We start from the raw sequence: 15126 nt of genomic DNA, 5'->3' as shown, positions 1-15126 counted from the left end.
TCGACCCCGGATCCTCTGAGCTGCTGGTTAGAGCCACGTGGGTGGGATGCCTTGCAATGGATGAGAGGATTCAAGGGGGTGAGACCCTTACTTCCCGCGGAGAGCAGGATAGAGCCCAGCACATCAACAGGGGGCGTCAGGCCCCTTCACTCCTGCACCTCCTCCAGAGCCCCGCGCCCCACCCCCGCCTAGAATCCCGGGCTCCAGGAGGGGCCGGCCAGCTCTTGAGTCTCTGAGCCCTGAACAGACCAGGATCGCATCTGCTAGAAAGTATTTCTACTAGAAGTCGCTGTCACTCCCCCCAAGCAGTGACAAGGTGAGGGGACTGGCACCCTGTAAGTTCCTCCTGCGGCTCTGGGGAAGCTAGAGGGCAAGGTGCGGCCCTGGGCCTGGGCCCTCCTGAGTTTCCACCCTCCCTGACCGCCATTCCATCCTCTTCCTGCCCAGCTGCCCTGGGAGGCAGGCCAGCCACTGTCGATGGGCCAGGAAGGGGGTGCTGAGTGGGGTCGGGGGTGCAAAGCACAGCTCTGAACCCCACATCATTCTAGACTTTTCACCACCAGCATCCAAATGCCCAAGAGCTGACCAGATGGACCCAGAGGCCAAGGCCAGGTCCTCACGGCTCGGAGGAGCTGCCTGACACCGGAGCGTGTTGTGACCATCTGTCTGGGCACTGGCCAACTGGTCCCCTGGGACTATGCCCACCCAGCTTTCTTGTTATTTTTCATTATTGATTTAGACGAGTTCTCGGCCTACCAAGGACAGGAAGAGAATTCTGGAGGAGACTCCGAGGCGGCAGGGGCCGGGGGGTGGAGGGGCTGGTGGGTCAGGCTGCACTTGGGTGGCCCAGTCTGCCCTGAAAGGTCCAGATTGCAAGACAGGAGGCCCAGGGCGCCGCGTAGAGAGCAGGTAGAGGACATGGTGCCTGGGGGTGGGTATGTTCTAGGAAGGCCTTAGGGTTCTGCTTGGTTATAGTTCCAACTCCGTGACATTCTGAGAAAAAGCAAAATGATGGAGCCCGAAAAAGGATCAGTGGTTACAGGGGGTTGGGGGAAGGGGCAGGGATGGATAAGTGAATTAATCTGTTTACATATAACCGTAAGAGACCTTTGGATGGTGAATTATTCTGTATGGTGAATTATTCTGTGACCCTGTAAATGTGGAAACATGGCCTAAGCATCTGTCTAAACCTGTGGAATGCACAGCACAGTGGGTGTGCCCTAATGGACACTAAGGACCTGGTGTGCACGTGCGCTCGGGCTGTGTCCCCACGGAGGCCAGGCATCCAGTGTACATGTGGATTCCTACCTCACATCCTTTTGAACTGTGGTGTTGGAGAAGACTCTTGAGAGTCCCTTGGACTGCAAGGAGATCCAACCAGTCCATTCTGAAGGAGATCAACCCTGGGATTTGTTTGGAAGGAATGATGCTAAAGCTGAAGCTCCAGTACTTTGGCCACTTCATGGGAAGAGTTGACTCATTGGAAAAGACTCTGATGCTGGGAGGGATTGGGGGCAGGAGGAGAAGGGGACGACCGAGGATGAGATGGCTGGATGGCATCACGGACTCAATCGACGTGAGTCTGAGTGAGCTTCGGGAGTTGGTGATGGACAGGGAGGCCTGGCGTGGTGCGATTCATGGGGTCACAAAGAGTTGGACACGACTGAGCGACTGAACTGAACTGAACCTCACATCCTAGGGACTTCCCTTGTGGCTCAGCTGGTATAGAATCTGCCTGCAATGCGGGAGACCTGGGTTTGATCCCTGGGTTGGGGAGATCCCTTGGAGAACGGAAAGGCTACCCACTCCAGCATTCTGGCCTGGAGCATTCCATGGACTCTTGAGTCCATGGGGTCGCAAAGAGCCGGACACGACTGGGCAACTTTCACACTCACCTCATACAGTACACAGAAGGGAAGTCCATGTGCATCGAACATGCAAATGAAACCCAGGAAGCTGTAGAGCTGAGTAGGAAGACGCAGCTAAGCGCTGCAGACCCGCGGCTGGGGCGTGTGAAGCACTTCTCAAACAAGACTTAAAACCTACAGATGGTGAGGCTCAAAACTGATGCACCCGCTTCCACTGATACCAAGCTTTCTGTTGACAAAAGGACACCACAGACAGAGTCACAGGGGCCAACAGATTGGGGGGAGCCTGCACAGAGTCACAGTGAGTGGTTCTAGAACACGTCACCCTGGTCTGAGTGGCTTCAAACCGCAGCCACTTATTCCCAAGAGAGCAGAGACGGGCACAGATACGCAGAGGAGGAGGACACAGGGCGAACGCGGCAGAGACTGGAGGGAGAGGTTTACCAGCCAAGGGCCACCAGCGACCACTGGAAGCTAGTAGAGGGCAGGAAGGACCCTCCGGGAGCTTCGGAGGGACCAGGCCTGAGAATCTTGATCTCAGACTCCCGGCCCCCAGACGGTGAGACAGTGAGTGTCTGTGGTTTTAAGCCGCTTGGTTTGTAGTCATTCATGACGGCAGCCAAGGACATCCCCGGTCCTGGCAGAGTGCGGACACCGAGCGGGGCTGGCAGAGCGACACTGCCCGAGCCCCACCATGGGGGCCGCTAGGCGCACCTGCGGCCTCCGGGCCAGGCTCTGCTGCTCCTGAGGTGGGTGGGGCCAGCACAGGGTATCTCGGGGCACGCAGGGTCCCCCCTGAAATCAGGCTGTGGATATCCGCAGGGGTTTCCCTGCCGACAAACCCTGGGAGAGGAGCCTCACTGGGACAGATGCTGTTGTCGTCTCTCTTAACTTCCAGACTCACAACTGTCCTACCAGTTCCAGGTCCGCGGGGGGCTCGGCCGTCTCTGCGGGTCCAGGGGGGCCCGCTCTGGGGACCACTCCAGGGCCCGGGCTCCTTCACCTGCTACAGCCTGTGGGCTGTTGACATCCGCCAGATTCTGCAGGGCCCTGGTGACGGCAGGGGCCTCAGTCGGGATGTCCACGCTGTCTTCGGGCTGGTTTAGATTTCCCCTCGTAGGTACTGAAGACTCTGCACTTCCGTCCTGATCTGAGGGCATGCTGGATACTGAGTTTTGAGGCAGCTAAAAACACAAGAAAAGATTCTAACACGGGTGATTAAGCAGGTGTCCCCCGACCCCGGGGAGAAGAGGGTCCCGAGGAGGTTCAGGCAGGGCAGGTTTGCAGAGAATGAAGCAGGGCCGATGGGCCCGGCCTGGTCCCAGCTCTGGGCCTTTGCGCGGTTCGGGTTCCTGTCGTGAACTGAATCAAAGATTTCTCCAGCTCACGTGGCTCCCGCTAAATCAAGAGCAGGGAAAGCGCAGGCATTGGAAGGCTGCGTGGTGGGCAGGGGAGGGTAGCCGGGGCTGCCTGCACGGAGCTCGGGCTGAGGGAGGAGACACGCCCCCGGCCTGGGACCATGCTCGCCAGCTCCACGTATTCAGCGTCTCCTGTGAAGACAGGCAGCGGATGTGCGGTTAGCTGGGGGCAGGAGGTTCTACTCTAGGCCCCAGGGCTCCTGCAGCGCCGGCTGGCCCTGCATCCCTCCCCCGGCCCAGGGACCCTGTCAGGGACACTCAGGAGTGAGCCTGGCATGCCTCCCCACAACTGTCTGGCCCCGCTATTTCTAGAACCTTCCAAGAGGCCTGGGCTCCACTACAGGGTTCCTGCAGTGTGTGCGTCCCCTCGGAGCCTGCCCCGCACATGGCCTGGCCCCGAGGTTGGCCTGGGCCCCCGACACCCACTGCCTCAGGGGCCGGTCCTCCGTCTCGGAGCCCTGGCCTAGACCGCTTATTAAAAAGCAGAGACATTGCTTTATCAACAAAGATCCAGCTAGTCAAAGCTATGGTTTTTCCAGTAGTCAAGTATGGATGTGAGAGTTGGGCTGTGAAGAAAGCTGAGCGCTGAAGAATTGATGCTTCTGAACTGTGGTGCTGGAGAAGACTCTTGAGAGTCCCCTGGACTGCAAGGAATTCCAACCGGTTCATCCTAAAGGAGATTAGTCCTGAATATTCATTGGAAGGACTGATGCTGAAGCTGAAACTCCAACACTTCAGCCACCTGATGCGAAAAACTGACTCACTTGAAAAGACCCCGATGCTGGGAAAGATTGAAGGCAGGAGGAGAAGGGAACGACAGAGGATGAGATGGTTGGATGGCATCACCGACTCAATGGACATGAGTTTGAGTGAGCTCCGGCAGTTGGCGATGGACAGGGAGGCCTGGCGCGCTGCAGGGCGTGGGGTTGCAGAGAGTCGGACACGACTGAGCGGCTGAGCTGAGCTGAGCGGTGCTGGGTCTCCCCTGCTGCAGGGTCTTTCTCTGGTTGCAGCGCGCAGGCTGTGCATTTCGGCGGCTTCTCTTATCCTGCTCCCAGGCTCCGGAGCACAGGCTCAGCAGTTGTGATTCGGGGGCTTCGTGCCCCTCAGCATGTGCTGTCTTCCCAGGTCCGGGATTCAACCCACGTCCCCGGCAGTGGCAGCCAGATTCCTTACTGAGCCACCAGGGAAATCTGGTCCGTCAGTTGTTTACTCTGGTGATAGAGCAGCTGGCTGGGAGCTAAGCCTCACTGCTGACGCCCAGCAACCTGGGATAGCAGCAGACTGCCTATCGCCAGTCGAGAGAAAGATCAAAATTCAAAGCTCGGTTTCTACCAGATATTTATCACTTTTGCACCATTTTAAAACCAAAGTCCTGAAAAGTCGTATTGTCCAGCATGGGGGACCATCTGCACACTGATTGGGGAAAAGATAAAACTACATGCAAAGACATACATTTGGGATTGGAAATTAAAATCCCAGTAGCATTTACATTAGCTCCTGTAAAATGGAATACCTGCATATGAGTTTTACAAAGTACGTATAAGATCTACACGAGGAAAACTACAACCCTCTGAAGAGAGAAATGGAGAGAGAGAGTTCACGTCTGCGGGTACAAAGATTCAACACCATCAAGGTATCAGATCTTCCCAACTTGATTTGTAGATTCAGTTCAATCCTCATCAAATTCCTATCAAGTCGTTTCACGAGTATTGACTAACCGAATCTAAAGTTTACAAGGACAGGAGGCGAAAGACCCAGGACAGCCAGCACAACGCTGAAGCAGAAGAACAAGGCCGGAGGACTGACCGTCCCCACTCCAGGACTCGCCGTCACTCAAGACGGGCGGCGCTGGGACCTGCCTGGCGGTCCAGCGGGTAAGAATTCGCCTGCCATTCAGGGCACTCAGGTTGGATCCCTGGTCGGGGAACTTCGATCCCACATGCTGCAGAGCAAGTAAGCCGTGTGCCACAACTGCAGAGTCCACGCACCACAATCAATGACCCTGCAGCCTGACGCAGCAAAAACACAGCAGACGGTGTGGGGCTAACAAGTGAAGTGATGGAAGAGAACAGTCCAGAGACAGACTCCTAAACACCGTCACCTGCTCTCCGACAAAGGAGCAAAGGCAATAAAAGGGAGCAGAAACAGTCCCTGAGGAATTGGGCTCGACCGCTGGGCGTCACGTCCTGAAGCCACGAGTCCAGAGCCAGCCGTCACACACTTGGCAAGAGCTGACTCCAACTGGAACCCAGGCCTCAGTGGAAAGCAGGAAACCATGATACTTCTAGAAGATAACACAGGAAGAAACCTAGATGACCTTGGGTTCGGCAATGACTTCTTCCCAACACCACCAACGCACGATTCTTGAAAAGCAAGAGTTGATAGGCTGGATTCCTTTACAATTAAAATTTTCTGCTCCGGGAAAGACACTGTCAGGACAATGAAAAGACAGGCCACGGACTGGGAGAAACTATTTGCAAAAGAAGCGTCTGATAAAGGACTGTTATCCAAAACAAAGCACTCTCAGAACTCAACAATGAGAAAACTGCCTGACTGCAGAATGGCTCAAAGATGCTAACAGACACTCCGCCAAACAAGATTCAAGACGGCAAACATACGAACAGGTGTCCCACCTCGTGTGTCGTCAGGTAAACGCAAATGCAAACAAGAGCCCACTGCACAGCTACCAGAACAGCCAGATGCTGACCACCGATGACACCAATGCCGGCGAGGAGCCAGAGCGGCCGGAACCCGCACCATCCCTGCTGGGGGTGGGAGGGTGCAGCCGCTTTGGAAGATTGCGGGCTTCTGAACACACGGCACACGCTCTCACCACGTGGCCAGCAGTTAAGCGCCTCAGTGTTCACCCAGAGGAGCTGAAAATTTATGCCCACACATAACGCGGGTGTTCGGAGAAGCATTACCCGTCACTGCCAAAATGTGGAAGCAAGCAAGGGGCACTTCAGTAGGTGGATGGATAGGTCCACTGTGGTCCATCCAGACGTGGACTGACCTTGAGTGCTAAAGAGAAACTAGCCCTCAAGCCCTGGGGAGACCTGGAGGAGCCTTCGGTTCACATCACTAAGTGAAAGCGGCCGATCTCAGCAGGGCACACACTGCAATATCCTGAGTATGTGACGCTCAGAGGAGGCCACACTCGAGCCAGCACAAGGCTCAGTGGCCACCAGGGTTTGCAGGTGAGCGGGGATGAACAGGAGGAGCAGAGAGGACTTTCAGGGCAGGGAGCCTACCCTGCGTGAGGACACGAGGGCAGAGGCGCATCGTCACACACGTGTGCAGACCTGCACGAGGCACACCACCAAGAGAGAACCCAGGGTAAACGGGGACCCTGGGCGATGACGACGTGTCAGTGGAGCTTCACCAGCCGCAACAAACAACAGCTCTGGGGGCAGGCTGACGGGGGCGAGGTTCTGTGGGCATGGGACGGGCTGGGGTGGGGACGGCCACAGGAAACCTCTGCGCCTTCCTGTCCATTTCACCGGGAACCTGAAAACTGCTCTGAGATAAGACTCTTTTTAGAAGTTTTCATGAAACAGAAAGAGAGGCTCGACACAGCCAGAGGCGGATCTCTGAAACGATCCTTCATACATAACATTTAAAGTCCAAGGTGTCTTGTGTGGGAGTCGGCAAGCCGAGGGGCAGTCACAACACACCTGGAGAACAAACCAGGGCGAGGCCTCCTGCCCTCCCAGCATCGGTGCCAAGACACACGACACTCAGGCAGGCGGCTAAACGCCCGGAGGAGCAGGGCTGAGACCAACACACAGCAGAGGGGTCTGCAGCCCCTGAGCACAGCGGGGCTTGCCGTGTTTGGGGAGGACTGGATCCCTGCTCAGATGACTTCCCAAACTAGCTCTGGGACTCCCCTGGGGGTCCCGTGGCTAAGCCTCTGCGCTCCCGGTGCGGGCGGTCCAGGCTCAATCCCTGGTCAGGGAACTGGACCTCCATGCTGCACCTAGGAGCTTGCATGCCGCCGGCTGAAGCGGGCGATTGTCACAGTGAGGGAAGGAAGTCAGAGAAGCAGAAGTCTCACTTATACTGGAACCTAGAAAGAAATGGTACAAATGAACTTATTTACGAAACAGAAACAGACTAACAGAGAATGAACTTCCGGTCACTGGGGGAAGGAGTGCAGGGGAGGGGTAGCTAGGGAGTGTGGGATCGAGGCGTCACACGGACACAGGAACTCTGCTCAGTGCTATGGGGCAGCATGGAAGGGAGGGGGGATTGGGGGGAGAGCGCATACGTGTATATGTATGGCTGAGTCCCTCTGCGGTCCACCTGAAAGTGTCACAACTTTGTTAATCGGTTACACCCGAATATAGAATAAACAGTTACAAAAGAAATTCACATGCCCCAATTAAGACCTGGCACAGCTACACACACACGCACGTGTGCACGCACGCACATGCGTGCTCGCACACGCCCCCCCCCACACACACGCGCGCACCCACACAGAGAAAAAACCCTCAAAACCCAAACAAATTCTGGGGGATCAAAGACTTAAATGTGAACTGTATAACTTTAAGATCGTTGGAAGACAATACTGGAGAATATAGTTATGTTTCAGGGTAAGAAAAGTTTCTTAAGACGAAAACGCTAAGGATAAAAGAAGCAGCTTGATCAGCTTGATTGCATGAAAACTAAGACTTGTGTTATTAAAAGAGAAGCCACACATGAGGAGAAAGTGTTTGCAACACGTTTAAATGACAAAGAACTAGCGTCCAGGAAACATAAGGATGCTTACTGCGGGGGACTGCCCGTGAAGGGTTAAGTCTTGGGAGCTGCTCGGCGTTATGCAGAGCCTTAGGCACGTCCCTAAGCTCCCTGTCCCGCCCCCCTGAAGAGTTTACTACCCTTAAGGCTCCGGGACGTCTCGGTCTTGCAACATTTCACAGAAGATAGATTAGCTTATTGATAGAAGATAGATTATCTATTTGTGATCTGCACACAATGGTAAGGGTCTTGTGATTGTATCTGGAGATTAATATACAATCCTGTGAATGTCAGAAGTCACGTACTTTATCCTATATATACTGCAGCACAATAAAGGAAGGCATCAGCCATTTTGGTCTGATCCTCTCAACCCCATCTTTTGTCTCTATCTCTTATTTTTCTTAGCGGGGACACTCCGTTCCCTCCCTGTGCAGGTGCGACTCTTGTTTGTGCTGGCCGCGGCAGGTGGCGCCCAACGTGGGGCTCGAGTTCGACAGTTTTCCTCGCCACTACTCTTATTAGCTAAAAAGAGTGAGTATACGTATACAAGTGAATTTAAATTGAGGAGGAGTAGTAAGGTTTATAGTTGAGAGTATAAATATGGGACAGACGCATAGTCGTCAATTGTTTGTACATATGTTATCTGTGATGTTAAAACATCGGGGAATTACTGTTTCCAAACCTAAATTAATCAATTTTCTTTCATTTATTGAGGAAGTTTGCCCTTGGTTCCCCAGAGAAGGTACAGTAAATTTAGAAACATGGAAAAAGGTAGGGGAACAAATTCGGGCTCATTATACTCTACATGGCCCTGAAAAGGTGCCTGTTGAAACTTTATCCTTTTGGACACTAATTCGTGATTGTCTGGACTTTGATAATGATGAATTAAAACGTTTAGAAAATTTATTGAAACAGGAAGAAAATCCTCTGCATGTTCCTGATCCGGAACCCAGGTATGCTGTTCCCAAGGGAGTCGAAGGCGACCCTCCGTTTTCTAAATTATCGCGTCCTTCAGATAATGATGATTCACTTTCATCCACAGATGGGGCGGAATTAGACGAAGAAGCTGCTAAATACCATCAAGAAGATTGGGGTTTTTTAGCACAAGAAAAGGGGGCATCAACATCTAAAGATGATTTGATTGAATGTTTAAAAAACCTCACTGTTGTTTTACAGAATTCAGGAATTAAGCTTCTCATTAGCAACTCTAAACCTTCTGCTCCACCTCTACCCCCTGCCTATGCTCCTTCCATTATAGCAGGTCTCGATCCCCCTCCGGGGGCTCCTCCTCCTCCTCCTCCATCTGAGATTGTGTCTCCGCTGCAAAAGGCATTGAAACAAGCACAACGACTTGGTGAGGTTGTCTCTGACTTTTCTTTTGCCTTTCCTGTCTTTGAAAATAACAACCAGCGTTTTTATGAAGCGCTGCCTTTTAAACAATTAAAAGAGTTAAAGATTGCTTGCTCACAATACGGTCCTACCGCTCCATTCACTATTGCTATGATAGAAAGTTTGGGTACTCAAAATCTACCCCCAAATGACTGGAAACAAATAGCTAGGGCCTGTCTTTCGGGGGGAGATTATCTACTATGGAAATCTGAATATGCTGAACAGTGTGCTCGTATAGCCGATGTCAATCAGCAACAAGGTATACAAACTTCCTACGAAATGTTGGCTGGTGAAGGTGCTTTCCAGGCTACTAATACTCAACTTAACTTTTTTACCTGGTGCATATCCACAAATATCAAATGCGGCTCGACAGGCATGGAAAAAACTTCCTAACTCTAGTATTAAGACAGAAGATCTCTCAAAAGTCCTACAGGGACCTGATGAGCCTTATCAGGACTTCGTGGCACGGCTCTTAGACGCTATAGGTAAGATAATGTCAGATGAAAAGGCTGGGATGGTATTTGCAAAACAATTGGCTTTTGAAAATGCTAATTCTGCCTGTCAAGCTGCTTTACGACCTTATAGAAAAAAGGGAGATCTGTCTGATTTTATTCGCATTTGTGCTGATATTGGACCCTCCTACATGCAAGGCATTGCTATGGCAGCGGCATTACAAGGAAAAAGCATTAAAGAGGTACTTTTTCAGCAACAAGCCAAGAACAAGAAAAGATATCAAAAGTCAGGTAATTCGGGTTGCTTTGTTTGTGGTCAGCCTGGCCATCGGGCTGCAGTATGCCCTCAAAAACGACAAATCCCTGCTAATACTCCTAATTTATGCCCACGATGTAAAAAGGGGAAGCATTGGGCCCGGGATTGTCGTTCCAAAACGGATGTTCAAGGTAATCCTTTACCCCCGGTTTCGGGAAACTGGGTGAGGGGCCAGCCCCTGGCCCCGAAACAATGTTATGGGCAACACTGCAGGTTCCAAAAGAACCATTGCAGACCTCTGTCGAGCCACAAGAGGCAGCGCAGGATTGGACCTCTGTGCCACCTCCTACACAGTATTAACACCCGAGATGGGGGTTCAAACCCTTGCCACAGGAGTGTTTGGGCCTTTACCTCCAGGAACTGCTGGATTGCTTTTAGGGCGCAGCAGTGCGTCTTTAAAAGGAATACTTATTCATCCTGGTGTGATTGACTCTGATTATACAGGAGAGATAAAAATATTAGCCTCCGCTCCTAACAAAATTATTGTGATTAATGCAGGACAACGTATAGCTCAACTTCTTTTAGTTCCATTAGTTATACAAGGAAAAACAATTAACCGAGATCGTCAAGAAAGAGGCTTTGGGTCCTCTGACGCCTATTGGGTGCAAAATGTTACCGAGGAACGACCAGAACTTGAGCTACGCATTGATGGTAAGCTTTTCCGCGGAGTGCTTGATACAGGGGCCGATATTAGCGTTATTTCTGAAAAATACTGGCCTACTACATGGCCTAAACAAATAGCTATTTCCACTCTTCAGGGTATTGGCCAAACTACCAATCCAGAACAAAGTTCGTCCCTTCTTACTTGGAGGGATAAAGATGGCCATACAGGCCAATTTAAGCCTTATATTCTGCCCCATCTTCCAGTTAATCTATGGGGGCGTGATATATTAAGCAAAATGGGTGTTTATTTATATAGTCCTTCACCTACCGTAACAGAATTAATGTTGGATCAGGGCTTACTCCCAAACCAAGGTTTGGGTAAACAACATCAAGGCATCATTTTACCCCTTGATTTAAAATCTAATCAAAGTCGAAAGGGCTTGGGGTGTTTTCCCTAGGGACCTCTGATTCTCCTGTGACACATGCCGATCCTATTGATTGGAAATCTGAGGAACCGGTATGGTCGATCAGTGGCCCCTAAAACAAGAGAAACTTTCTGCCGCACAACAGCTGGTGCAGGAACAGCTGAGACTTGGGCATATTGAAACCCTCTACCTCTGCGTGGAATTCCCCAATTTTTGTTATTAAAAAGAAGTCGGGAAAATGGAGATTGCTACAAGACCTTCGTAAGGTAAATGAAACAATGATGCATATGGAGCCCTACAACCTGGGTGCCCACTCCTTCGCTATACCTGACAAATCCTATATCATTATTATAGATTTAAAAGATGTTTTTACACTATTCCTCTTGCACCTCAAGATTGTAAAAGATTTGCCTTTAGTTTGCCCTCTGTTAATTTTAAAGAACCTATGCAACGCTATCAATGGAGAGTCCTTCCACAAGGAATGACTAATAGCCCTACGTTATGTCAAAAATTTGTTGCTACAGCATTAGCTCCCGTTCGTCAACGTTTTCCTCAGTTATATTTAGTTCATTATATGGATGATATATTACTAGCTGCATGCTGACGAACATCTATTGTATCAAGCTTTTTCTATTCTAAAGAAACACTTGAGTCTTAATGGTCTTGTCATAGCTGATGAAAAAATTCAAACTCATTTCCCTATAATTATTTGGTTTCTCCTTATATCCTCGCGTTTATAATACCCAATTAGTAAAATTACAGACTGACCAGTTAAAAACTCTAAATGATTTTCAAAAACTTCTAGGAGACATTAATTGGATACGCCCTTATTTTAAAACTACCCACTTATACCTTGCAGCCTTTATTTGATATCCTTAAAGGTGACTCTGACCCTGCGTCACCCCGAACACTTTCTTCAGAAGGACGATCAGCCTTACAATCAATAGAAGAAGCTATTAGACAACAACAGATTACTTATTGTGATTACCAACGGCCATGGGGTTTGTATATACTTCCTACCCCTCGAGCACCCACAGGAGTTCTTTATCAAGATAAACCTTTGCGATGGATATATCTATCTGCTACTCCAACTAAACATCTGCTCCCTTACTATGAGCTTGTTGCAAAAATTGTAGCAAAAGGACGTCATGAGGCCATCCAATATTTTGGTATAGAACCCCCTTTCATTTGTATTCCTTATGCTTTAGAACAACAAGATTGGCTTTTTCAATTTTCAGATAATTGGTCTATAGCTTTTGCAAACTACCCAGGACGGATTACTCATCATTATCCTTCTGATAAATTGTTACAATTTGCTAGCTTTCATGCCTTTATTTTTCCAAAAATAGTTCGCCGACAACCCATTCCTGAAGCGACACTTATATTTACAGATGGATCTTCTAATGGTACTGCAGCTTTAATTATTAACCATCAAACTTATTATGCACATACCAGTTTCTCTTCTGCCCAGGTTGTGGAATTATTTGCAGTCCATCAAGCATTGCTAACTGTATCCACTTCCTTCAATTTATTTACAGACAGCTCCTATGTGGTCGGTGCCCTACAGATGATTGAAACTGTTCCAATTATCGGCACAACCTCTCCTGAAGTTCTTAACTTATTTAAATTAATTCAACAGGCCCTCCACCGTCGTCAATACCCGTGTTTCTTTGGGCATATTCGTGCGCATTCCACCCTTCCTGGTGCCTTAGTACAAGGCAATCACACTGCGGACGTTCTTACTAAACAAGTGTTTTTTCAATCAGCTATCGATGCAGCCCAAAAATCTCATAACTTACATCATCAAAATAGTCATTCTTTACGGTTACAATTTAAGATTTCCGCGAAGCTGCACGACAAATCGTAAAATCTTGCTCTACCTGTCCTCAATTCTTTGTTCTCCCTCAATATGGTATTAACCCTCGAGGTTTACGCCCTAATCATCTCTGGCAAACAGATGTCACTCACATCCCTCAATTTGGACGTCTTAAATATGTTCATGTCTCCATCGACACCTTTCTCATTTTCTCATGGCCTCCCTTCATACTGGAGAATCAACTCGTCATTGTATTCAACATTTGCTCTTTTGCTTCTCTATTTCAGGAATTCCACACACCCTTAAAACAGATAATGGACCCGGTTATACTAGCCGCTCTTTTCAACGTTTTTGTCTTTCCTTCCAAATCCATCATAAAACAGGAATTCCCTATAACCCACAGGGACAAGGTATTGTGGAACGAGCCCATCAGCGTCTCAAACATCAACTATTAAAACAAAAAAAGGGGAATGACTTGTATAGCCCCTCACCGCATAATGCCTTGAATCATGCTCTTTATGTTTTAAATTTTTTAACTCTAGACGCAGAAGGCAATTCAGCAGCCCAACGTTTTTGGGGAGAACAGTCCTCATGCAAAAAACCACTCGTACGATGGAAAGATCCACTTACCAATCTGTGGTATGGGCCAGACCTGTATTAATATGGGGACGCGGGCATGTTTGTGTTTTTCCACAGGATGCCGAAGCGCCGCTGGATCCCGGAGAGGCTGGTACGCGCGGCGGAGGAACTCCCTGACACATCAAATGCACCACATGACACTGAGCGAGCCCACGAGTGAGCTGCCTACCCAAAGGCAGATTGAGGCGTTGATGCGATATGCTCAGAATGAGGCTCATGTACAACCTCGGTGACGCCTACCAATATACTGATCATGTTATTATTATTATTACAGGCGATACAAAACGGGCGCTGCGGCTTTTTGGGCATACATTCCCGATCCCCTACGATTCAATCATTAGGATGGGATAAAGAAGTAGTACCTGTCTATGTCAATGATACAAGTCTTTTGGGAGGAAAATCAGATATTCATATTTCTCCCCAGCAAGCTAATATCTCTTTTTATGGTCTTACTACACAAATATCCTATGTGCTTTTTATCAATCACAACATCCCCACTGTATACAGGTGTCAGCTGATATATCTTATCCTCGAGTGACTATTTCTGGCATTGATGAAAAAACGCGGAAAAAGATCGTACCGTGACGGAACCGGACCTCTCGACATTCCCGTTTTGCGACAAACATCTAAGCATCGGCATAGGAATAGACACTCCTTGGACTTTATGTCGAGCCCGGGTTGCGTCGTGTACAACATCAACGCCGATGCCACCCTTTTATGGGATTGGGCACCTGGGGGGAACACCTGATTTCCCTGAAAATCGAGGACAGCATCCACCCATTTTCTCTGTAAACACTGCTCAAGTATATCAAACAGAACTGTGGAAACTCTTGGCTGCTTTTGGTCATGGCAATAGTCTATATTTACAATCCAATATTAGTGGGAGTAAATATGGTAATCAGCTGCGCGCCTGCTTTTTCAGCGTATGTACCGACTCCTCAGAAGTTGTCTGCCGGGTTGATGAAGGTAAGCTGCCCACCCTGGACGCTCCTCCCGGGCTCACCCAGGTCCTGGCTGGGCGCAACCTCCTGTGCTTCCGTCCCCTGTCCCCCTGAAGGTCCGTGTGGCTGCCCTGAGCCCCTGCCGGCTCGGAGGTGCCTCTGGTTTGCAGCAGCCCCTAGGGCTCACCCGACGCGTCTGTGTCTCCTGATGGGGAGTGAAGCCCCTTCTGTGACGCAGCTTCTGCGTTCTGATGGGCACCGCTGAGGGTCCTGGGCGCCGGGTCCTGGCGGGTGCTGGCTGGCTGTTGGCTGGGGGTGGGGGACCTGTCTCCCTTTGTGTGGACGGGCTGAGGGGGCCTTGGGAGTCTCTGTCGTGTCTCTGATGTGTTGATACCGGCCTCCCGCAGGGAAGATCGTCAGCATCATACAGAACGGCTCTTTCTGCTACTGGGAGTTCTGCGGCCCCAACGGGACGGTGGAGAAACACTTCAACGTCTGTGTGTCCACTCAGCACTCCTC

This window comes from Capra hircus, chromosome 29 (genome assembly GCF_001704415.2).
Source record: "Capra hircus breed San Clemente chromosome 29, ASM170441v1, whole genome shotgun sequence".
Taxonomy (NCBI): Eukaryota; Metazoa; Chordata; class Mammalia; order Artiodactyla; family Bovidae; genus Capra; species Capra hircus.
The sequence above is the reverse complement of the archived record's forward strand: the minus strand, read 5'-3'. Positions refer to the sequence as shown.